We start from the raw sequence: 27085 nt of genomic DNA on the forward strand, positions 1-27085 counted from the left end.
ACCTAAATGGAGAGATACTCAAAGCACTTCCGTTTTTTCTTTCTGTTTGGCTCCTTCATTTTCTTATTGAGGATAGGTGATCAGACTTGACCCAAGGCACAGGCCACTGTCTTTAAGTTCTAAAACAGAAAGCCTATATGTCTGCTACTGTGACTCATTGCCATGATTTCCCAGAATGAGCAGCTGTTAACCACCCCCTCCCTCCTGTGTGCCTTCTCCTTTTCACCCTTGTCAAGCTACCCATTGTTAGCTCTCACCCTACAAGGAACAGCCAAGTGCTCCCTTGCATTAGGGTAAAAAGCAGCAGCCGGTGTAGCCATGTGTTTGCTCTCCAACTCTTGGTGACCACACCTTGCTGAGACAGCTAAACCCGAGCATTGGTCTGTTGATATGGAACCACAATCATATCCTTAACAGAGTCTATAAGGACACTGGGGAAAGAGGTGATGGGAGGGAGGAGATCAGCTCTGAGGCCAGGACCTGATGCATCAAGGAAACTCTGAGAAAGAAGTGGGACAGCCTCAGAGAAAAGGAGCATAAGCAAGAGAATTGATCCACTGGGAACATCATGACTTGGTTTTGTTACCTGCTAAGGTGCAGCCTATACCTCTTTATTACTTGATATGACCTTGTGTATTTATTAGAAGTAATTTGGAGACTTCCCTGCTAATACCACTCAAGCTTACTGGACTCAAACTCTTGATGTTTCTTGTCCATTTTCACAAACACTGAAAATACAAACTGGTAGAGTTTCCATATGCGGTGACCCTGACAGGCTCGTGTTTTAAGATCTTGTTTCCAATTAGAGGTGTTCTTTCTGGAGGTGTGGAGATGTTGAAACAGGAAGCCTAGGCTAGAAGTGCAATTCATTTCCCAACTGCCCAAACCCAAATAATTACACAGAAACTACATTAATTATAACATTGTTTGGTCAATAGCTCAGGCATATTCCTAGTTAGCTCTTACAACTTAAATTAACCCTTAATTCTTATCTGTATTTAACCACATGGCTTCGTACCTTTTCTCAGTGCAGCATTCTCATCTTGCTTCCACTGTGTCTGATTGGTGACTGCATCTCTGCCTTTCCTTTTCCCTCAATACTCCTAGTCTGATTGTCCTGCCTATCTTTCCTGCCTGGCTACTGGTCAATCAGAATTTTATTAAACCAATACGAGTGACAAATCTTTACAGGGTACAAGAGCATTATCCATTATCCCACAGCATAGAAGAAATGGCTTCTAGTGCCAGGCCTTGAGAAGTATGTCCTTCTGTGGTTCCATCTGGAGACCTATTACTAACAGATCAAAACCTTTGGGATATTTTGGCTTAGCTTCCACAAGCCCAGGAGCTAGGAGAGTCATTAAATAGCATTTGGGGACTAGAGATAAGTTCCCCAATCTTGCTATATCTCTGATATACCCACCAGAGTATTTTAAACTTGTCTTCACTTATGACTGTCTTTGCTCTATTACCATAAAGATGTCATGAAACTTTTTCCACTTTGGAACATGGAATTTGGGGAAACGAAATCTGTACTTCTGGCCATGGTCATTCAAATCTGGCTCTAGAATAAACTATATCTTATTCCCTTTGAGGTGAGTGCTCTCTCTCTCTCTCTCTCTCTCTCTCTCTCTCTCTCTTTGCATCAACACTACTTACAGCCATTTACACTTGATGCTTCTAGTTATTGCAAAGTTGTAACTCCAATCTCACTCTCTAAGGCCATGCAGATTTTGTTACCACAGCCATCTTACACACTCAGTATTAACAGTGACTTCCTTTTGTCTCCTTTGCTACCCAAGTCTCAGCTGATGGAACAGTGTCTCTCGCAGGAGGACAGGAAACCATGAACACTAACCCAAGAAAGGAATAGAACACACCAAGTTTGAATAGGCTCAGGCAGGGGGAGTTATCACACAGGTTGTGACCGGAAGAGTGACTATCTTCTCTGCCTATGTAAAACAAGCATAATAGCGGTGTGCATGAGAGTCCCATGCTCCGTATCAGAGCTCTAAGTTCTACCCACCTTCCATCTCATCAAAATTTTAGAAAATCCTTGCTGAGTGTGTGAAAGCCATATTCAAATTTCATTTTTTTCTGCAATTCTACCTTGTATGTAGGGACAAGAATAGTTTTATGTTCTGTAATCTCCAATGACTACTTACTTTAATGGGTTATTTCTAAAACAGTAAGATTCTAAACTAATTTATTACAACTACACTAATTTATTACATCAAAGGGTTATCATAGCTTCACCACTGTGTAACTTTTGGAAAGGTGAGCGAGGGTTATCCTCAGTACCCAAACACTCCTAGACACCCTAACACACATCTCACAAAATGCATAATGAATGTAGCAATGGACAGAGGTAGGAATCACCGCTTCACAAGTGAGACAGAACGTTGAGTACAATGTGCTTTATGCCAAATGAGAACCCATCTGCCTGTGAAGGCACAGATGACGGAAGCCATGTTCTCTCATGCACCATCTTCATCAGACAAGAGGATGATTCTATCTTTGGAAGCAGGATAAGGTTGAATCCGAGTCACAGGGTAATGCAGAAGTACATAAGATTAAAGTCCATTACTGAACGTAAATGGAAAGGCCATCAGGAAGCCCATTACTTTGTATACTAATAAAAATGGAATATCTAAATTTAAATAAGAGAAAAGGCGAAGTACATCGAGGTACCACTTACCATAATCAGAATAGCTATCATCAAGAAAACAAACCACAGGAGCTGGAGAGATGACTCACTGGATCAAAACACTTGATGTGCAAACACAAGGGTCTGAATTCAAACTCCCCTAAACCCACATAGACAAGGGGGACAGGCTGAACTGAACACTGCCACAGCTGGTACTGGGTGGCAGGGGTGGAGATTGGGAGATCTCAAGAGCTAGCTGGACAGCCACCCTAGCTGACAGAGAAAGCTTTAAGTTTAATGCGACAACCTGCCTCCAGGAAATGAGAAGAACAATGAAGGATGATATATAATATCTTCATCTGGCTTCTGCACATGCATCCATTAGCAGGTATGCCTGCAAGCGAGCAAACACACATACACAGACACACAGACACACACACACACACACACACGTGTCCACAGACACACAAGAAATGAACAACAACAGCAAGTGTTGGGCAGGAGGTAAGGGAAATCACATCAGTTTTCACCGCTGGTAAGTTAGAAATACCACTAACCCTAAAACTAGAACTGCTGTAAGTAGCATACAGCTCTACCACCGCTAGGTATATACTCGCCGGAAGAGCAGTGACCACGTGAGACAGTCACCTGCACGCGCATAATTACCACGGCGCTACTCGCGAGAGCCAAGTTAGGAAGTCAGTTCCTGTGCCCACCAAGAGATAAATGCAAAGAAAAATGTTGCATTTGTACACAGTAGAGATTTATTCAGTGAGCTAGGTCCTGACATCTAGGAAAATGGATATAAAACTGGAAATCACTATGCTACTCAAAATACGCCATATTCGTGAGGATAAATGTTATGTTTCATTTACTATGTAGACACTGGACCTGAATATTCAAATGTTCATATATACACATATATGTATACACATGGTTTGCAGGAAAGAAGGGGACTCTTTGGAAAGAGAACTGGAATCAGCAGGAATCAGGGACAAAAGAGGGCAATCGGGGGAAATATAATCAACACCATGAAAGACATATGTGGAAAGTATAACCAAACAGTAATTTTCACAATGAACATATGTCAATCAAGAAGGAAATAGTTTTAGCAATTTTTTCCATTTCCATGATAAAGTACCCCAAGGAAAGGAGATTTGGGGGAGGAGGGGCTTATTTTGGCTGACAGTCTCAACACAGGAGCTCAACACAGCTGCTAACATTGCATCCCCAGTCAGGAAGGACAGAGGGACACTCCTCATGCTCCGCCTGATTTCTCCTTATCTTTATTTCTTTGGCTGTTGAGGTGGTTCGTTCCACCTTCAATAACGTAAGTGAGATATCCCTCCTAGATACGCCTAGCACTTTGTCTCCTAGGTGATGCTAAATCTTGTCAAATTGTCAACCAATACGGATCATCAAAGACAAAGGCAAAAAAGACTGTATGCCAGCTTATTACGTAGGTATACTGACTACCGTCATAATATTAACAGGCTGCCATAGATGGTACAGCATGGATCTACTTCACATGTCGGTCAGTATTTTGCATTTCTCACTTAGTGACTGGCATTACGCTTACTTCTTTATTTACTTTATTTTTTCTATGCAAGGGAATGAACCAGGGCCAGTAACCAAACATCTATCTATCTATCTATCTATCTATCTATCTATCTATCTACTATCTGTTTTCTTGTTTGTTTTTATGTATTTTACCTGTATGTATGTCTATGTATCACATGGAGGCTTTGTGCCCTCATATTCCAGAAGAGGGTGCTGGATGCGTGGACTGGAGTTGCAGACAGTTGTGAACCACCATGCGGTCCTGGAAATGGAATTGGCACCCTCTGTAAGGGCAGCCAGAGCTCTTAGCCACTGAGCTATCTCTCCAGACCTCTGAATTTTAGAGAATTTTTACATATTCAGTAAGGTATAACAATGTATTTGCCAGGAAGCTTTGTTGTTTTTTTTTTCTAGAGCAGCAGTGATGTCAAGTGAAGTTAAATGTGGTTTTCAATTATTAGTCACAGATTATGAAGGGTCAGCTACCTTATTGCTGTGCACCATCCTTCAGATAAGGTGGCTATATCAGGCAAAAAAGAAAATATCTCCACACACTCACACCTGAGAGCTCAGCTCACACAGAAGGAAGATTTGAATCGTAGCTTTGGCACTGGAGACTGGGCACCACAGAAACCTGTGATCACTGAAAGACCTTGAATTTTTAGAACAGGCTTCCTAGAGAGAAGTGGGCTGCTTGCTGGGCATCTGCCAGGATCAGATGTCCAAGGCAAAACCCTCAGGGCAAATGTGAGGGAAGAGAGAGGAGGTTGGAATGAAAGGCAGGGCAATATTACCAACACGATCTAATCTCCACCCCAACAAATTACATCAGCTACCAAAGAGGGGGCACAATGCAGGATTTCCATAATCTCTTGACTCTTTTTTTCTTTCTTGAGAAGTCTCTCCTCAACCAAGATTCTGCTCTCACAACTGTGGACCGTAGCCAAGGAGAGGAAGCACCAGTCTGCACATCAGAAGGCAGATGATCTAGTCTGTAGGGCAGTAATGAGTTATGTTCTATCTCCATGGAAACCAAGTCAAACCCTGATTATCCTTACTGGGAGAATTCTCAGGCTTTTTCAATTTCCCACAGCCTCTTCAATCTTCTCCACTGGGCCTGTGCTCTCCTACAAAGGAAAAAGAAGAGGGCAAGCTCTGTCCTTTGGCACTATGGTGTGTGTGTGTGTGTGTGTGTGTGTGTGTGTGTGTGTTGTGTATGAGTATGTGTTCAACTTGTTTTTAAATATAAGTATAAAAATGATACTTCCATTTTTGTAGATATGCCCCTCTCTTTTGTTTGTTTGTTTTAAATATACCCTCTAAATACATGTACAGTACATATTATTGCACTGTTTGCTTTGGTTGGAGGACATAATTTGTAACAAATTGGACCAGCAGGGGTACTGTATTGGGTTTATCCTTGAAACATTTTGGGAAGAAATAGAGGGTTCTCTTTGTCTTATATTACTGAGTCCAGCTGTCACTGACCTCATCCTGCTGAGGAGGGACACAGGGTTCAGTATATTTTGACTCTAAGTCTTCTGAAGTTCATGTGCTGAAGACTTAATTTGCAAAGCAATGGCATAGGAATAGATAAATGAGAACTTTAGAATGAATGGGTTCCAACTGTGACTGAACATGCGGGCTACTTATCCAGGGACAGGCTGATAAAAAACCCAGAACTTCACCTGCCTATTTCAGGATTTTGGGGACCACACAGCTTATGCCAAAACCCACGCAGGTGAGTGTGTCAGATGCCCACATGCCAGAACTGTTCTTCTACCAACAAAAGGCCTAGCCCAGCCTGGGAATCTGTTGTGATAGGAGCGGCGGGCTATGTTCCTGGCACCCAGCCGCCCGCACGGCTAGCTTTATACCCGAAATAATTACACGGAAACTGTATTCTTTTAAACACTGCTTGGCCCATTAGCTCTAGCCTCTTATTGGCTAGCTCTTACATATTGATCTAACCCATTTCTAATATTCTGTGTAGCATCACGAGCTGGCTTACCAGGATAGATCCTAACCTGCGTCTGTCTGGAGTGGGAGAATCATGGTGACTCACTTCTTTCTCCCAGCATTCTGTTCTGTCTACTCCACCTACCTAATTTTCTGTCCTATCAGAGGCCAAGGAGTTTTTTTATTGCTTAACCAATGAAACAACAGATAGAAAGATGACCCTCCTCCATCAGGAATCTGTCGGGCCTGGTGAGTGACCCAGATCCCTTCCTCCCCATCTTCCCATTTCCAGTCTAGCTTGGGTCTCATGGACTATGCACAGGTTCATTCTGGTGAGTGAGCCCAATTTCTTCGTACCATCCTTACACTATTAGGCCTAGCACTTCTATCAGCCCAGGCCCACCCAGCCTATAGGGAAAGTTACTTGCCATCTTGCCCACCACTGAATTAGAAATAGTCCATTCACCCAATTGAAAATTAACACTAAGTATCTGAAGGACTGCCTTTTCTACCTAACCTGAAATCATCCAAGCTTGTTCAACAGTAAGAATAAAATTAAATTTCCAAGGAACAGAACCAGGATAGACTTTCGTAACAGACACATACCAGTGAGCGGCTATGCTATGGGGCATTTGGGTCTTGAACTATAATCTGGGAAGAAGGCAGAACCAGCCCTAGATACAGATGCCCTGGGCATATCCAAAGAGCTGGGACCAGGGCAGAAGTGCATTGTTGGGGTTTCTATGGTGTATGACTGGACCCTGTGACGTATTCCCGGGGACACCTTGGTGGACATTCGTGTGACTGCCCAAGAACAGTGCAGATGCTCTTCCTGGGACTGCTGGGACTTGACTTCTTCACTGTGGCGGTGAATACTGGCACCGACGTGTGCAATCAAAACATGCAGAGCTGTAGCCATATAGGCAAACGAGTGTGTATAAAATGCAAAATCTGACTAAAGCCCACGAAGCACTGCTGAACACGCTCCAGATTTAAGTTTCTGTTGTCGTTTTCCCACATAAAGCAACGGGGCAAAGATGACCCAGGAAATCCCATACTAGATTTTTTTGAGCCTACTATAGACTGCCACCCAATCTATAGTAGGCTCAAACTAAATAGCTTAAAAAAATTAGTAGCCATGGTCTGATGAACTCCGATTTACTCCCTTCTTGCTTAACAGCAGGAATGTAAGTGTCAATTCTTAAAAATTACAGTAGTTCAAATTAAGGTCAAATTATATTTTAATCTGTGTAACCAGTGTTGTGCAGGAGGCAGTGAGGAGACATGGCAGGATGAGGGCTGCGTGGGCCACGCCAATCAACAACAAGCTCTCAGCCGACCATTCTGTGATTAGAAGTACCATGTCTCAGGTTATATTATTGAATAGGTTATTCTGACCGTGGCTCTCAATCTCCTCCAAGCATCTCTGGTTTTCAAAAGTCATCTAGGAATATGGGGTGACTCGCTCTAATTGTCTTCTTAACTGCACAATATAAATTACTTTGTATCCACTTGTGCAGAGCCCCCCCCCCCCCGCAATGGCACATGATAGTAGGAAAGAACTTGAACAACGTAAAGAAGAATGAGGCACATTTGACGATCATTTGTTCTTCTTTACATAAGGGGACGTAAAGTCTACTTCTGTGACGTTCTCTTTACTCCGTCTCCTTCCAGGAACTGCCTTTCCAGACTTCGTCAAGGAAACGAGATGAAGTTGTTTCTATGGCTCTGACTTCTCGCTGGGCTGGACACTGTCTGCTCTCTCCCCAGCCTTTTGGAAAGAGCCCTCCACATGTGGTAGTGAGTGATACCATCTTCTGACGCCTGAGACTCACCTCACTCTGGGCGGCAGCTCCATGAATAGGGATCTTATCCATTATTCATTTCTGGATTGCCGCCCCCCCCCCACTTCATTTAAAGAAATGTGTGGCTGAGGGCCGGTTCCATGGACTCTACAAGAGTAACCCTAGCAAAGACTCCTAGTAATGGGGGACAAGGACCAGGCGAGAGGAGGGATTATGACACCATCTACAGTAGTTTGTGTAGTTGGAGATGTGGGCTGTTCCTGCCACCCAGCTCCCAGCTGCCTGGCTAGCTTATGCCCCGAAATAACAACACACAAACTGTATTCATTTAAATACTGCTTGGCCCATTATATCTAGCCTCTTCTTGGCTAACTCTCATATCTTGCTTAACCCATTTCTAATAATCTGTGAAGCACCACGAGGTGGTGGCTTACCGGGGAAAGATTCAGCATGTCTGATCTGGTGGCTGGCTCCATGGCATCTGGCCCAGAGAGGAGAGGCATGGCGACTGCCTCTCTTCCCTCTTCCTCCCAGCATTCTGTTCTGTCTACTCCACCCACCTAAGGGCTGGCCTAGCAAATGGGCAAGGCAGTTTCTTTATTAACCAATGAAATCAATACAAAACAGAAGACCCTCCCACATCAAGTTTGAATGTATTTGCCCCATAAGGTCACAGAGAGTGGCACTACTAGGTGGTGTGTCTTTGTTGGAGTATGTGTGGTCTTCTCAGAGGAAGTGTGTCCACTGTGGAGGTGGGCTCTGAGGGCTCATATATGCTCAAGCCACACCCAGTGTCTCAGTTTACTTCCTGTTGTTTTTAGATCAAGATGTAGAAATCTCAGGTCCTTCTCCATTACCATGTCTGCCTGTAAACCACCGTGTCACACCATGATATTAACAGATGTAACTTCTGAAACTATAAGCCACCTAATTAAATATTCCCTTCATAAAAGTTGCTGGGGTCATGGGGTCACCTCACAGCATTAGCAACCCTAACTAAGACACCAACCCAGCCCCAAAACCTTCAACCTACAGCTTATCCCGAATGTAGACAGTGCTGGGATCAGAGTCTAACAGGACTGACTTCATCCAGAGACTGATGGGAGTGGATGCAGAAACCCACAGCCAAATATTAAGCAGAGCTCAGGAGTCCTGCTGGGCAGCAGGAGGAAGGATCAGAGGAACCAGGGAGGTCATGGACACCATGACAACAGGGCCCACAGAATCAACTGACCAGAACTCATGGAAGCTTGAAGAGATTAGGGAACCTGTAGGGGTCTGACCTAGGTCCTCAGAATATATGTTAAGGCTGAATAACTTGGTTCTCTCATGGTTCTCTCCTAAAAGCGAGAGCAGGGCCTGTCTCAGACTCTTTTGCCTGCTTACAGGATCCTTATCCTCCTACTGGGTTGTCTTCTTCAGTCTTGATGTAGTGGTATGTGCCTCGCCTTGTGGTAGCTTGTTATGCTGTGCTTGGTTGATGTCTCTGGGAGGCCTGTCCTTTCCTGAAGGGAGATTGAGATGGGGTAGATCCAGGGGAGGGGAGGGGAGGGGAGGGAGAGGAAACTACAGTCGGGATGTAATAATGTATGAGAGAATTTAAAAAACAAAAAGACTGAACAGTAACCGAATCAGTCAGTAGCTGGGATTTAGACATGGTGAATCTGGGAACTTCTAATGTCCATAGACACAGAGCTGTGAGAATGTGCACCCTGTGTTTACAATGTTCCCGTTGGTTCACCTCAGAGGTCACAGTCCGGCAGACTCCTGTGTCAGTAAGGCACACTGTGGCTCCAGGTTCAGGGCACTTAAGCTCCCTGAAGCCTAGCTCCTACTTCTCACCGTGATTAAGCTGCTGTTCATAAGCACTTGTCATGCCTATGATTTCTGTCTCCCCTCTTACTGTAAACATCTTCATAATTCAAGGGCTTCCATGAATATTCAGCTTTTACATGAAAGGTCTCTCACAAGCCAGGCCTTTGAGATGAACTTAAACTTCACGGAGGCGTTGTCTACGCCATGGCTAATTGCAGGAGGCACAGGGCAGGGCGATGCAACGGCTCAGATGTTACAAGCTAGCGTTTATAATATCTGTGTTCTATGATGGAAGGACAGGATATGAGGTGAGGTGGAAATGTTCCCTTACAGGAGATTTTAGCCATGCCACAGCCAGCGCCACACTCACTCTGCCACTAACGGATCCACGTGCAGTTTTGGCACGCCGGATGATTATTCTGCTCTTACCAGTGTAACATGGTAAGCTGTGTTCCTCTGGGGGGTATGCCTTCTTATACCGGGATGCCATTCTTTCTCGGCACATTATTAACTGATGTTCCAAGAAAAACACCCAGAGGTCCGGTAGGTGTGAGACAGATGTTCTGTTATGTGTCCCATTCCTGCTTAGATTTATAAGGAAAGCCAGTGGTTAAAGACTCCAAGAAGTCCCAAGATTACAAAATAAGATTTTTTTTCTCATTGACTTCAATAAGCCACAAGCAGTTTGGTCAATGTAAGATACAGTAATAATCTTCATCATCCTGGACTTGACATTCACCTCTGTAATACCCTCTGTGCCATCTCTGCTGGGATAGCCTGTGGCTACCCACCTTGCCAAAATGGAGTTTCCATAACTATATGTCCCCATGGTTTTGGTAGAGAGCAGTGTTTCTTGCAAGGACCTGAATTTTGAGTGGTTCACTTCCTTTGCATCAGGTTGGTAACAAGGGAACACTGAGTCTCGTGACCAGGCGCCACACACTCTGCTCAGAGAACTAGGGTGGTCGCTAACAAAATCAAAGGCTCATGTAATTCATGAGAACATAAAACATCTTTTAGTTTCAGGGATCTTCATACATACTCCGTTTGCCTTCCTTCTGTTGTAGAAAGATTATCTGATCCTAAGCTACTAAATAGCATATAAATCCTTCTGTCGCAGATACAGGGAAGGATCTGACAAAAGCCATCTATTCTTGGTCTTAAAAAACAAGCCGCTGTCTGGAACCTAGAAAGAGAATAGAAACTGCTTAATCATTGTGCTGGCTAGTTTTATTCCAAGTTAACTCAAGCTAGAGTTATCTGAAATAAGGGAACCTCAATGGAGAAAACGCTTCCTTAAGACCTGGCTGTAGGCAGGCCTGTAGGGCATTTTCTTAATTAGTGATTAGTCCATTGTGAGTGGTAACACCCCATGGACTGAAGGCCTGGGTTCTATAAGAAAGCAGGTTGAGCAAGTCATGATAAACAAGCCAGTAAGAATCACCCCTCAAAGGTCTCTGCATCAGCTCCTGCCTCGAGGTCCTTGCTGTGTCTCAGCTCCTTGTCCCGACTTCCACTAGTGACAACCTAAGATGCGGAAGTGTAAGCCAAATAAACCCTTTCATCCCCAACTTGCTTTTGGGTTACAGTGTTTAATTATACCATAGAAGTCTTAACTAGGACACCCACACATGTATGATTCTTATAACTTAATAGTTATCTTTGTACTTGACACTTTCCTCTAAGGTCACAAAGGATGCACAGCTGCTGCCCTTATTACTTCTGTTGACCTTGAATACTAGGGATTCTAGCCAGTAAAACAGCATACTCAAAATAAAGACATGGTTGGCACAGAGATTAGACTGTAGGAAGTAAAATGGTGCTAATTTACCAAAACTGGTAGTAAAATGTATTAATCAAATGACAGGGTGCAAGGCCAACATATGAAAATCAACTGGAGCCAGGTGGTGGTGGCACACACCTTTAAACCCAGCACTCAGGAGGCAGAGGCAGGCAGATCTCTGTGAGTTTGAGGCCAGCCTGGTCTACAAGAGCTAGTTCCAGGACAGGCTCCAAAGCTAGAGAAACCCTGTGTCAAGAAACCATAAAAGAAAATTAACTTTTTATTGCTTTATGCTAGAAATGCAAGCTTACACAGCAGCATGATTTACAATATCATCAAAGCACACATCTGTCTACTCTGAAGTAGAGTGCACACACTGGAACTAGAAGCACGGTGGAGCTGGATATAAAGATGCTAACTCTCCCAGCATGGTAGCTGGTAGAGAGGAAGACGTTGCTCCCCCAGTGGGAACACAAAGCACTTTTCATCCAGAAAATAACTTAGAACAACAACCGTGCAGGGCCAAAACCTGCAAGTGGGGCTTGCTCTAAAGCTACAGGGGTCCATCAAGCAGCCCAGAAACAAAAGGTTAAAGAAGAAAGGGGCCGAGTCCCATCACTTAGTATTTTAGAAACTTAAAAAACAACGCTGTGGATAATCTCTTCAGTAAGTGATGCTAAAAGCCTAGATATCCACAGCCAAAGAATAATAACAATCATTACGCCTACCTATGCTTTGCATTACATACAAAATTAGTTCAAATGGATTACTGAACTAAATGCATAACTTCTAGAAGAGAAAAACAATGATGTGTTTTTAAATAAGAGGCCAAAAGACTCATCTATCAAAAAGAAAAATAAGAAAAGAAACTGGACTTCAGCAAAATTAAATCTCGGTTCTTCAAAAACTCCATAAATTTAACTTTAGGAGAATGCACAGATTGAGGAGAGCCATGCCCAGTGCACAGTGACGACACTCTGCTTCAACCCCTTTCTCTGGCCCTCAGTGGGCCTTTTAAGATGCCAGTCAGCATATGAAACTCCTACCTATCATTCCCGGACCTCATTTTGTTCTGAGCGTAAACCCAATGGTTCTTTAATGGTTCCTGAGTTCTGACTGCCCTGGTGGTCTTCTCCCTGTCTGCAAAACTACTGATCAGGTGTTCACGCTTTGCCCTCTAATCATGCTTCATAGCCTTCCTGGGGACTGGAGACGTCCTTGTGTTCCCTGTTACTTCTATATCTGAAGTGTCCCCTCGTCCCTCTCAACTATATCTCAAGGTGTCCCCTTCATCCCTGTCCTTTGCCCATGTATATTGTGGTGGTATGGATAAGACGGGCCCTCACAGGTTAGATTTGAACGATTGCTAGGGAGTGGCGCTATTTGAAAGAATTAGGAAGTGTGGCCTTGCTGGAGGAAGTGTACCACTGGAGAGTGACTTTGAGATTTTCAGTCCAGGCCCAGTGGTTAACCCTCTCTCCTATTGCCTGGGGATCCTCTAGCACTGCGTCTCCACGCTGCCATACTTCCTACTGCCGGGGATCCAGATGTGGAACTCTCAGCTACTCCTCCAGCACTGCACCTCCATGCTGACATGCTTCCTACTGCCGGGGAGTGGCAGGGGGGATCTGGACGTGAAACTCTCTGCTGCTCCTTCAGCACCATGTCTCCATGCTGCCCAATTCTAGCAATGATGACTGTAGACTACAGCTCTGAGACTGTAAGGAAGTCCCCAACTGAATGTCTTCTTTTAGAGAGTTGCCATGGTCACAGTAGAACACTGAACATGACAGATAACTTCACCTCTCAGCTGTCAATGGAATTATTGCATCCCCAAGAAGCTCTACCCCTACCTCAGCTGTTCCAGTGAGTCTTCCTTGAATGTGTTGGGGAGGTAGCCAATACTTGCTTTCTATGCCTTTTGCTCATGTAGACTGTTAAGCAGCAGTTGGTGTATCAGTGTTTATCTAGTCCACATGGGACCCACCCACAAGCCCAGTGTGCAGCATGGCCCAACCCTGAAAAACCATTTGTAACTAAGTGCTGAAGTAGTCATAACTGAACATCACAGACTTGGCAGGCACCCGTCTTATCACTATTTTTTATTTATAAAATCAAAATCCTCTCCCAGATCAATAGCAAGAAGGTGGAAATGTTAAATATTTTGGCTTCGATCTGATCATCAGCTGTTCCTATCTGCTCCTAAAACGGCTAACCACAAGCTGCTTGTTTAAGGAAGTACTGACAAGTCTCCTAATGGGAGGAAATATCCATGCACCCATGGCAGCATGCTTTTGTGTCTCTAATGAGTGACTGTGGCAAACTAAGACCTGGTGCCATCAGAGTCAGGGTTCTGTTCCCTGAGTGTTGACAGATGACTGATCATTAGGGATGAAACAACACACCGCTAAGCTCAAAATCAAAGGACGCTCATTGTAGCACCGCATCTCTGTCCTGACCTGAAGATGTTTTGTTTCCCATTTAACCCCAGGTTGTAATTCCCCAATCGATATTCATTCAGGGAAGTTTTCATTAGTGTCACTTTGTCATTGACGCTGAAGGATCATGACATCTGTCATTGTCACTGATTTGAGGGAACTGGGTTATGATGGTCTCATTTCCAAAGAGAATTCACTTAAAGTGTGATTCTCGTTGGGACTGGGAGTCAGTAACTGAACACCGGTAACTCCCATTGTGCCTGACTGACAACAAAATCCATCAAGAAAACATGGTTCTTTCATGCAGAAAATGGTACTATGCAGAGGACAAGATCATCCACTGTAAACACTAAGAGGAACACTTACAACTTTGAAGCTAAAATATTTTCAATTTGTGAGTTTGTTTACAAATCCAGAAGCATCTATAATAAACCGAGTTGTCCTTCATTCTGCCAAAAAATGCCTGTTAGTTCTACAAGTGCACGCTGCTGTGGTGTCAAGGTTACCCACTACCATTGGTTTCTGGATGCTGAAACAGGGGGTTAATATTTAACTAACAATGCAAAATCACAACAGTCCAGAGAATACCTTCTCTAGGATTAAGTTTTTGTATTTCTAACTATATCTTTGTGTCTCTGTGTGGGACTGTGCATGGGAGTACGTGTGACTATGAAAGCCAGAGACGTCAGAACCTTCCCGAACCTGGAGCTACATAGGCAATGTGTGCCACCATTGGTATGGGTGCAGGAGCTGAACCCGGCCCTCCGGGAAAACAGTATAAACTCTTAACCTCTGAGCCGCCAACTCAAGCCCAGGACACTTGCAGCACATGCTTAATCATCAAGAGCACATCCACCAGTGAGCAGACACCAACTGCAGCCTCGGCTCGTCTCAGCCTAGAAACCCCGCTCCCTAGCATTCTGACCACCAGTGAGCCGATACCAACGGCAGCCCTGGCTCTTCTCAGCTGAGTGACCAGCGCGCCCCAGCGTTCTAGTCCTATCTCTCTGGCTTCCGCTCCTAACAGCTTTCCGTGGCTTTAATCTCGCTGAATTACTGTAATTTACTACATCACACGCTTTCTGTGGTCAGCCTCTACTGTGCCCAAACCAAACCCCAGGCCTGTGGAAATTTGCTCCCTTGTTCCATCCACTGTGTGGTTACCTGGGGTCAAATTTAGATTGTCAAGGCTGGTGGCAAGCAGCGCCGAGCCACGGTAGATGCCTCCTACCAGGTGTGGTGAGAAGGAGCCCTCTCACTGAACCAGGAGCCTTTAGATTTGGCTGGATTGGGTAGCCAGCAAGGCCCAGGGATCCACCTGGCTCTGCTTTGAGTATTCCCAATGGCACCTAACGATTCCTCAGAGCCGTGTTTACAGTCAATAATGAAGAGAGTTAACATCAACCACGACATCAGAGCACTTCACTCATTATAGGAAAGAAACTAATCAGCTGGGAGTGACACAGACTTTACCAATGACTCTGAGGAAAGCAAGGCATTCTCTCCTCAATGTGAAAGGAAAGCTGAGCAAATAAACATCACCTCCCCTTGCCGAGACAAACAAACAAACACCACCTCTCCTTGCTGAGACAAACAAACAAACAAGCATCACCTCCCCTTGCCAGGACCTGCCAAAGCCTACAGGCACAGTAGGAGACACCCCAGGCTTGTCTATGGACATCAGGAAGACAGTTGTCATTTCAGGTAAATTCTTGAAGAACCGGAGGTGACAGGAACACTTGCATACTTAGCACCAGGTGGCCAGTGTCCCTTCAGTGCTGGAGATCCTCAAAGGAGACCCAACTAGAGGGTCCCCTGTCTGTAAAAAGGCACGAAGTGGGTATACTGGAACACCCCTGTAACTGCAGTACTCTGGGGGTAATGTGCAGGGGTGAAGACAGAAACACACACAGGAGGTGCCTCCCTCCCAGGCAACCACACTGCCGTCTATCATCTGTCTCCCTCCCAGGTAACCATGCTTCAATGTTGTCATCTTCTTTAGCATTTTCTTTAGCCACCTGGAACTGAAGGTCATGCCTGAGGCCTCCAGCACACTGCTGACCCTAGCCTGTCCAGTCTTCACATGTAACAATACAACTGTTTCCACGCATCTAGCCAAAGGATAAAGTCAGACGATGAAGGGCTTGCAAAAGGCAGCACCACTGAGTTCATTCTGCCTTTTCTCCTTCACCGTGTCTAGACACAGACTCTGAGCTGATGGAGGAAGGTCACTGGTTAATTAATAAAGAAACTGCTTGGCCCTGATAGGTTAGAACATAGGTGGGTGGAGTAAACAGAATAGAATGCTGGGAGGAAGAGGAAGTGAGCTCAGATGCCATGCTCCCCTCTCCCGGGAAGACATGATGAAGCTCCGACCCAGGATGGATGTAGGCTAGAATCTTCCTGGTAAGCACACCTTGGGGTGCTACACACATGAATACAAATGGGCCAGGCAGTGTTTAAATGAATACAGTTTGTGTGTTGTTATTTCGGGGCATAAGCTAGCCAGGCGGCCAGGAGCTGAGTGGAAGGAACGCAGCCGGCAGCTCCTTCAACACTGAGCCTTCAGCTGGAGAAAGCTGGAACTACACGAAGCAAGTGACAACCTTTCAGATCACGTTCTCTCTTTAACATGTTCGCTTGCGCAAGACTGAACTCCCCATCAGAAGAGACGAGAACACAGCAGGTCCCACGTAGTTCAGTAAGGAGTAAAACAAAGAAAAGCTACATGTGTGCAGTGGGGATATACATAACCCCATGGATCGGAGACTCCAAGAGGAAGCACCTTCCCTCTGTGGGGGACACTGATGTGCTGGAGACATCTCATTGGAGCCTGGGGTTCTACAAGGTACAGAGGTGTTTCCTTGGAGACTTGAGGTCCTGTAGAACCCAGAGTTATCTCAATGGAGGCTGGGGTTCTGCAGGGTACAGAGATGTCTCATTTGAGAATGGGGACATGCAGGCATTCAGCTGTTCTTTCTTCTGTCTTCAAAATCAGATCAGAGCAGGCTGCAGCATTATATGGGATGCCCCATGTGACTTTATAGGGATGAACTCTGTTTATCAATGACTGCTGTGTTACCTCCAGCCAGAAAGCCAACCCTCCACATTTTCTGTCCAGAGCATTGCTGTGTGTGGCACCTGGCAATGCATTCAGTTCACACTGAGGGACCACAGGAGAAAACCACACATCTCACGAAAGGTCTCTTGACAGGACAGTCTTCAGATACGTTTAGAGCAAAGCTAACTGGCCAGGATATGTATGGCAGATGGCAGACTTCTCTGTATTGTACGGAGGGCATGGCTAGTTCCGCCTGCTACTCTCCAAGCACACAAGCCACGGCAGGCTCATACCCAAGGCCCGCCAGAACAGGTTCCATGCTCCGAATACCGTGACTGTGATGCGCCAGGCCACTTGGTTCTGCTTCTTGGGACCACAGTCAGATTTTAGGGCTGGCATGTCTTGCCACCAAGGGAGATGCCACAGAGGAACATGGCTCTGAGAAATCCCGGATGGGTCTGGTGGGCTTCGTGAGCGGTGGCACTGCGTTAAGACTTTGTCATTTATAGATGGAATGGGTCACTGTCACGTCCCCCACACCACATTTGGCATATGTGGTGTCTAAGTACTCCAGTTGAATGGTATATCATAATTGCATTTAACTTAAGAAAAGAGAGTAAGTCTTTCGCACTTGTGACCCCAGCAAAGCTTACACATGCTGGCCATTTCTCCGAAGGAAAAATGGGTAATCATTGAAAGACACGTTTGTGCATGACTCAAAGTGGTTCGGGTTCTATAGCTCCTCTTCTACAAGATCTCACTTTTTTTGTTTCCTTGCCACTTCAAAATTTTATTCTGGGACTGTATTTTATTCATTCCTTGGAAAGCCAAGTACTTGACCGGTCACAGATAAGGCGTTTTAACTTGTTCTTGCTGCCACCGATATGAGAACTGCGGTCACTATGACTTCATGAGGCCGTGGTACAGGTACAAAGAGCTCAGGTACCAAGCCGAAGTGGTATTAACCTCCCCTCGCTACTGGGCATTCCAAAGCCCTGGGTATTTGTCTGGGGGATGTGGACATGTTCTGGACTTTGACAGCGTTCTTTATCACATCGTCTGCCATGGAGATAGGCGTGTCAACTTCAGAGTGCACATCAAGGCCTTAGGTAGAGCATAGATGCGTGGCAGGAGACCTAGAGGGAAACTAAGGACAGACTGGTTGTTGGCCATCAAATCTCACCCGAATCAGTCATGTGGCTGTGCACTAAGTGAGGATGGAGAAGGGACTCCACCGGAACAGGGCCACCAGGGAGATCCCTCCCTGAGCACCTGCTTCTCAGAAGAGGGGGCATGCTTTTGAAAGGACTGAGAGATTGGATGGGAATTTAAGCCAGTGCCTTTGCCCTTAAGGGAAGCTGCAAGTAAGACCCATTAGGAGGACACAGACATGACCGAGAGTCAAAGCGGGGAAGCCTGGCCTGCTTTCCCAGATATAAGGATGGTTCTGCCGTTAACAGGAGGAAAAGTAACCAGAAATGAAGCCACTCCTAATGCTTGTCTTCTGCCACACTGGCATTGGTCACCTGCTCACAGACAGCCAGGTGACAATTTAAGTGCTTCTTCTCTTTCCTTTAAGTAGGAAAGTCAGAAGATTTCTGCGTTCCACCAAGCTTGGCCTCCGCCACTGTGACAAAAATACTAAGCTATTCACGTAGTTAAAGCAAGGTTTCAAAGATTCCACTCCATGGTCACTGACCTTGTTCTTGTGAGCTGAAGCGGCCCAGTCGGAGACATAGCGCAGGCTCGCATCATGGTAAAGCAATGCACACTCTGACAGCCTGCGCTCCCCCACTTGGCTCTGAGGCTCACAGTTTCTACCCCCTGCCAGCAGTGCCATTCTGGGGACCAAACCTTCAGCACATGGCCATTGAGAAGACACGCAGGATAGAAACTACTCTGCGTCCCACCTGGAATGTGGCAGGAAAGAGCGATGTTGTGTCTAGTCCAGGTCAACCCAGATCAGAAAGATCAGCACTTATTTCTGTGTGCCCACAAAGGCCATGTGTGGCATGCCTGATCCTATGTGTTGGAAAGTGCTTGGAACATGGCACCCCCTTCTGCAGGTAACAGTGAGCCCATCCTTCATGCTCCTTCGCTCTGTTTCTTGCCTCTCTGCAGTCCTCCAGGCGAGGACACAGCATGAGGCCCTCCCCAGTGCCAGCTTCCTCACCTTGTACATTTGGCCATCCAAGAAATGAGCTCATCCATTTCCGTTCACTATAAATCACCCGGTGAGGGGAAATCTGATTACAGCAGCACAAATCAAGCCAAGACAAGGACACACAAAACGAAAGGAAAATGCAGTAAAATAAACAGGACTCCCCCCCTTTACACCTAGGCTACAGTTTCCACCACGCCGCTGTCTTTCAATATTTACAAAACCAGATGAAATTTTCTTCTGCGAAAGGACTTGGAAATTGTTGCTTAATAATCAGATCGTGATAACTACCGTATTTATCTAATTAGGTCTGCATTTACTTTAATTCAAGGCAAGTCTTGACGCTAGATTAGAAATCCGAGTGAGGGACAGGGTTATGTCTTAATTAGACCATGTGCCCAAATTTAATATTACGTAACAACTAATTTAGAAGCAATGGCTGAGCAGGCCTTTTTAGGTATTTTTCTGAACAGTAAACCTCTATGGATTATGGCTTGTGGCTTCAACATTTGCAGTTAAAGTTAAATGGTGGCAACTTTCTGAACATGACATGACGGGTGTGATGTTTATCTGTTTATCTTGGCACATGGATTTCCACACACATATACATAAAAAGTAATTTTTTATAAAAAGACAACGATTCATGGGCGTTCTACTATCTATTCTAACTCACTGTCCCCACCGCCTCCATGTTTAAAGTCTATTACACTGGAATTGAAGTTTCTTCATTAGATTTGCATTTGCATATTTAAATAAGAGGGCGTGTTAGTTGAGGAGAGGGAGTGGTCTGTGCAGCAGGGGCTCTCACATCAATGCCTGTGTTGGCAGCCTTGTTCCTGAGGGATGCTTTAAAGGAGAGACCTACATTTCGCTAACTGGTTTTCAGTACCTCACCAACTCTTAACACATTTCCCCCCATACAGTCAGGGTCACTCAGTGGGAGCTAATGAAGCCCTAGGCATGCGCGTTACAATTTACGTCAATATTATTTCATTTCATTGACACAACCATGAGGATTTCCTTAAGTGTGAAGGCAGGCCTGGTGGAAAGTATGTCATTTCTAAATGACTCACAGGTTGGCTATTTATTTATTGATTGATTGATTTGATTTGATATTTTAAAACAGAGGCTTGCTAGAGAGCTAGGCTGGCCTTGATCCCCTGGGTTCAAGTGCTCATCTACCTCACAAGTAGCTGAGCTGAGTCTAAGAGGGTGCAGCACCTGCCCAGTCTCAGGGCCTGCATTGTATGCCCTTCCTGCCCAGCACATCCCAGTGGCCAAAATCATTCCAGTTTGAGCCCTAGTTAGGTCTCTCCTGGGTTTCTGTCTGCTTGGTCTCCCAGACTCAGGGAAGGCAGACTGCTCACCTCTGGGATGGAGGGGATCTCCACAGTCAGAGAGTGATATCTGCCTGTATAGAACCCCACAGACCTGGGGAAAAGGATCTGCTATGCTGCCTCATTCGTGAAGCTCAAAGTGTGCCTGAAGGAAGACAAACTCCCCAAACTTTCATTCTCTACCACAATACATGGAAGCCTATGAAACTTCTAAGAAACACACATACATACATGCATATACACACGAATAAACACATACACAAGCATGCACACACATATTTAGGCACACTATACATATAAACACACATACACACACATACATTCAGACATGCATATACATGTGTGCACACACAACACAGGCATACACATGTGTGCACGTTCATGCACACATGCAAGCACACAGACGTGCACACATAGGCACACACATATCCACGTTTTTGCTACTAAAAAGAACAAATGATCTTCATTTGAAAGAAATTTTTGTAGAACAGCATTTTCTCTAAATATTTCAAGACCAATCAAAAGAGGATTCTTCTATTCAAATGATATCATAGTAGACAAGCCATGATAGCTGGTCGAGGCTGGTGTCATATCGAAGGATGGAGTATAACATGCCTTTAATGAAGCCAGATGCATCCCAGTGCTCTGTGTGGGCTCATCAGTCCTGAATCACAGACCTACTCAAGGCGTCGCTCCTAATTCCTGCCTCCAAAACCTTCATAACTCAGTTATCTTTTGCTTTTGGTTTCTTCTGGTCGATCGCTAGCTGCCTGCTTTGGTTTGGATCATTAATGTTTCCAAAGGTTCGAGTGTTGACAGTTCGGTCCTTAGTGAGGGTTTCCTGAGTGAGGGTTCTCTTTCTCGTCCCAGTTCCTGATAACTTACCCACTTGTTCCACTGAGTTTCACTTACAAATGTGAAAACATTTTTTTTCCACACAAAACAGGTCTTCGAGAGCCTAGAAACTGCCACTCTTTATGCTTTTGACCTTGTAACCTACAGCCTGTCACTTGATACCTTAAACATCACGATAGATGTTCTGCTGTGACAACCCACTGTCCAAATCAGCTGGATTGAAGGAGAATGGCCCCATAGACTCATGCACTTGAATTCTTGGTCCCCAGCTGATGAAACTATTTGAGAAGAATCAGGAGGCGTGACCTTGCTGAAGAAGATGTATTGCAAGGAAGGGGTGAGTTTTAAGGTTACAAGTTCACACCATTCCAACGAGCGCTCCCTGTCTCATCTCTCATCACGGTGGACCAGGATGTAGGCTCTCAGCTATTGCTTCAAACTCATGCCTGTCTGTCTGCTGCCATGTTCCCTACCACGATGGTCAGGGATTCACTCTTTGAAACTCTAAGCCCTAAATAAACTCTTGGATAAGTTATCTTATCACAAAGATAGACAAAAACTAAGGTGGGGAGGAAGGTGTTCATTTCATTTTGAATTTGTTGTCCTTCAATAAGGGAAATGGGGCAGGAATGCAGTGGGGATTTGAAGCAGACACCATGAAGCAGAGTTTCCTGCTACCTTGCTCACAGGAGCATGCTTAGGTAGCTTTCTTTTGTATACATCCCAAGATTGCCTGCTCCAAGAATAGGGACACCTACAGTGGACTGAACCCACTTACATCAACTGATAATCAAGATAAGCTCCCACAGATATGTCCACAGGCCACTGTGATCTGGGCCATGCTCAACCAAGACTCCCTTTTCAAGTGATCCCAGACTGTGTCAGGTTGACAGGTAAAGCTAGCTCAGGAAATTCTATCTTCAATACTAGGCTTAATTGGCTTTCTATCTGCATGCCCTGCATCTCCAAGCCAGTTAAGTGTAATATTCAATTACTCCAGATTTTTCTCAAAATCAGTATTGTAAATTCAACTCCCTATCTATCAATGGCAAGTTATAGAAATATAAAGTAATTAAGGGGAAATAACAAATAAACCTGGGTACATAAGATTCAGAAATTTGTCTACTGGCAAAACTAGGCTTTTAATGGACTCTTTTCTTTTTATGTTTCTGTGTTCCTTTGCTTGTTTCTTTCCTTCTTTTTTATTGAAGTTCTTCCAATCACATTTAAAAGGATTTATGTTTTCTGTAGTATTGATGATGTTGCATTAGTATTAATAGGGGGGATATACAAATCAGTGAGTCCAAGCAATTACAGAAACAGAACCCTGATACATAACTTATGCAGCAACCAACACAGCAGGTTGATTCACAAGCTTGCAGCAATCAGCCCAAAACCTTCTGATCAGCTTTGCGATGGGGTTGGAGCTCCGGGGAAGAATGCCTACCTCAAAGGTAAGAAACACTGACTAGGTAGTATGCTGAGTACCACACACACACACACACACACACACACACACACACCTGAAGCTTTTCTAGTCTTCCTTTTACCTAGCTCATTAGAGAGTCAACCATATTCAAATCCATGGTCATCAGCTTCTACTTAGCAATTTCCGAGTTCTGTGCGACAGCCTGAAATTAAGGGCTAACTGAACCCTTGTCTTCCCTCTGCACACAAAGCTGATGGTAGCTGCATTTATCATCTGGGAATGGGTTTTCGGGCTTGCAGCATCATTGTAGCTCCTTCTCATCATATTTATTCTCCCAATGCTGATAGCAAGATCTCTCTTGTGGATATTCTCTCTTCCTAGACCAAGAACAAGCGTGTGCGTCTAGCCATGTTGGCTGCTGAAATCTGTGGTCCCTTATAGAATTGCAATGGCATGAGTGGAATCTTCCTCTGATTCATGCAGCTTCCAATGCCTCTTTTCTGAATTGATGTTGAAAAGAAGTAGGAACACTGGCGTAAATAAATTAAACATCTGTTTCAAGTACCTCAATTCATTCACTGATTTTTTTCAATTAACATTTAAAACCCAACAGTATTTATGTGCCAAACTCCCTGAAAGACATGTAAAACTGCTCATTTTTAATTATTGGGAGTTATCTGGTAATTAGCCAAAGTTATTCCAAAATAAAATAAATTGCCATCCCTGCTGGTTTAGTTAGGGTTACCATTGCCATGATGAAACATCACGACCAAAGTAACTCAGTGAGGAAATGGTTCATTTGCCTTATGTTTACCCAGCACTGTTCATCAACGAAGGAAGTCAGGACAGGAATTCAAACAGGGCAGGAACCTGGAGGCAGGAGTTGATGCAGAGGCCATGGAGGGGTGCTGCTGACTGGCTTGCTCCTCATGGCTTGCTCAGTCTGTTTTCTTATATCTCACAGGACCACCAGCCCAGGGATGGCACCACCCATAATGAGCTGGGCCCTTCCCCATCAATCACTAATTAGGAAAATGCCCCACAGGCTTGCCTGTAGCCCTCTCTTACGGAGGCTTGTTCTCAATTGAGGTTCCCTCCCTTCAGATGACTGTAGCTTGGGTCAAGTTGACTCACACTATCCAGTATTCCTGTATTGTTCTGTTGAGTCCTCACCCATTACCCCAAATGCAGGACAGTTAATCCTGCTCCATCAGATCAATACCAGCCGCCACTTCCCCTCTATAGACTGCTTTTGTTACTATTGAGACTTTCCCTCTTAGCAAGTGCTAGTCTCCAAAACCAGCTGTTCTTATTTCTGTTCCTTCAGGTTGGTACCTTCCGCACAAAGCCTCAGCTTCGGCCTAGAAAGCCATTTGTGCGCTAGAGGGATAAATACATTAGATACTTGATACACCTTTGCTCTGATTGGGAATTAATAGCAACAATTCCTCACACACACACAAAAATAGATATTTAATTCAATTTTTAAAATCCAAAGTAATGGGAAATTTGATTTCTATGCAAATTAGGGACAACTCAATAAGATTCAACTAGATTGTCCCGAGTTCATAATTTGACTAGAGACAAACATGCAGAGATTCGAAAATGATTATTTTAAGCTCCGGTGGCTAAATGAATGCTCTATTCAGGTGGGGACACCTGCTGACCTCCCATTAACCCTTTCCTCGAAGTCTTGGAAAAGGGGTCTGGCTCAAAGAACACTTCCCAGCTGTCTCTGCAACCTAGTGTAGCCCTGAGCTTAGGTTTCAGCTGAAAACCCTGCTCAGTACATGGGGCCCTCATAACACTCCACACCTCACTCTGGACAGTGTCCTCTGCCCTTACAAGGCAGAGATGGTAGCCTACTGGTCCAGGCTACTAGATGGCAGGTAAGCCACGTACGTTCTAGTGCCTGGAAACGGAGAGTCGAGTCAAGATGGAGCCGGGTCCCCAAGGATTCTTTGAAGCCACCACGTGAGCTCTCAACTGCACGCCTACAGAGTCCTCTAAAAGAATCTCCTTCATGTGCTGACAACACTGCTCTTCCTATCTGCCAAACTCAGCTCCTAACCCACACACAGAATGCCAATGGTGTCACTGAGTCTAATGGGAGCTCTTGGCAAACGTAGACCTGTCTACGGAAGTGCTCAAATATCATGGGACACCCGGAAATGCACTGCTGTTATGTATGTGTATGTGTGTGTGTGTATAAAAGAACGTATGAATGTGTGCATGCATGTGTATATATGTGTGTGTGTGCAAATGTATATGTGTGTCTGTGTGTAGCACTGTGTGTGTTGTGTATATCCCTGCATGTGTGGGCAGGGTATGCATATGTATATGTGTGTCTGTGTGTAGCACTGTGTATGTTGTGTGTATCCCTGCATGTGTGTGCAGGGTGTATGCATATGTATATGAGTCTGTGTGTAGCACTGTGTATGTTATGTGCGGGGTGTACGCATATGTATATGTGTGTCTGTGTGTAGCACTGTGTATATTGTGTGTTTCCCTGCATGTGTGTGCAGAGGCTAGAGGTTGTGAGAGGCAAGTCCTTGATCAGGCTCCATCTCATTTACTGAAACAAGTGTTTTCAGTGCACCTGGAGCTTACTGACTGACTAGGCTGGCCGGCTAGCAAGTCCTTGGGTCCTCCTGTCTCCTTCCTGGCTTTTGTTTGATGGGGATACAAATTCATACAAACATGTTCATGCAAAAAGCCCTTTCCCTATTCCCCATTTCTCATCTCTCCAGCCCCAGGATGCACAATTTATGGGACAATTTTTAAATTTAAAATAGAGCCTTGGGGGGTGCCAGGGAGATGATGCAGTGGGTAACACTTGCCATGCAAACATGGAAATGGAGTTTGGATTCCACAGCGCACACATAGAGCTCGAGACATGCAGAGAGAATCCAGGGGCAAACTGGCTGGCTCAACCAGCTGAACTGCCAAGTTCCACATTTAGGGAAAAGATCCTGCCTCAGTAAGAATGGTGAAGACTTATCAAGAAAATACCTCATGTCAGACTTTGGCCCCCAGATACACGTAGGCAGACATGCAGGCACACCTCTAAAGATGTACATCCACATGCATGTACAATCACCACATTCACAAAATAAACCTTTTTGATGAGATACTAGAGCAATAGAATTTTGTGTGTACTTTGTATGTAACGGGAGAAGCAGCAACTCCAGGAGCAGAAATGAGTCTTGCAGGACTGACCACCTTGGAAATGACAGATGCTCACACTGTAGGTGTTTAGAAGAATGACCCACGTGTGTCCAGATGTAAATCGTGCGTGGGAAAGAATGTTGAAGTGGAAAGGTGGGTGTCCACACGGCCGAGCGCCTGACCTGCCACCCTTCACAATAGCCAGCGTACAGACAGCCGCGTGAGATGTAGGGCTGCCTGTGGAGGAGCGTGTGGTGCTCACTAAGCACAGACCACAGGACAGCAATGGTCCTCATTGTCGTAAATCACTCACTACTGTCTGGAGCATTTCTGGAAAGGGCTATCTATGGCGAAAGCATGACTGAGAAGGGAAAGGGAAGCAAGAGAAAAAAGCACAAGATGAGAAGGCCACCGCCATGACGCATCTGGAGACGAGGTTCCAGCTCCCACACACTTACAATGAAACAAAGCCTTAGGACGAATGACCTGGGATGATATCAACCTCTGCTCGGGGACCTGCCGAACTTCAAAAGACTTTAAAGACAATTCATATTCACCTCTTCCTCAAGAGCTGATGTCATCATTTCAGTATGTTAACACAGCTATTGGCCTACCTCAGGTGCATGCTTCCGATGCCTGGAGCTACCCAACCGGTCACCTGGGGATGAGAAAGGGGGAAAGACAGATGGAGATGGAAGGCCCGGCGTGCCTCTGCTTCAGGAAGATCATGTTAATGCTTACCAGAATTACAACAAAAATTGTATTTGCTAAGAAGTTTCAAGGTTTAAGATAAATTAGCCAGACATGAAGCTCCACATAGAACTATACCTAGCATGCCTGGGATCTTGGCTTCTCTCCTTACCACCAAAACCAAGGGAAAAAGAGGGAAAGGAGGAGAAGGAAATCAAAGACGCCCGTCTTGGGAACTTGAAGTATTATAAACATGTCAGCTAAGCATGTTCAGTGTAGAACTGAAGTTAACACTTTGAACGTTGTTTTTCTGTGACAGTAGAGCATGTAAATATGCCAACATCTCCATAAGAGCGATCTTCTTGATTAAAGTAAGT

The 27085-nt window shown here is 44.9% G+C and overlaps 1 protein-coding gene across 2 annotated transcripts in view; it reads right to left on the reverse strand.

Moving 5' to 3' along the window:
- Gabrg3 (gamma-aminobutyric acid type A receptor subunit gamma3) overlaps positions 1-27085 on the reverse strand; it is a 490239-nt gene that overhangs the window by 228304 nt on the left and 234850 nt on the right. The gene's annotated exons all lie outside the window — the stretch shown is intronic.

This window comes from Microtus oregoni, unplaced genomic scaffold (genome assembly GCF_018167655.1).
Source record: "Microtus oregoni isolate MIOR12 unplaced genomic scaffold, Mior012 000000F_ref0000247, whole genome shotgun sequence".
Taxonomy (NCBI): domain Eukaryota; kingdom Metazoa; phylum Chordata; class Mammalia; order Rodentia; family Cricetidae; genus Microtus; species Microtus oregoni.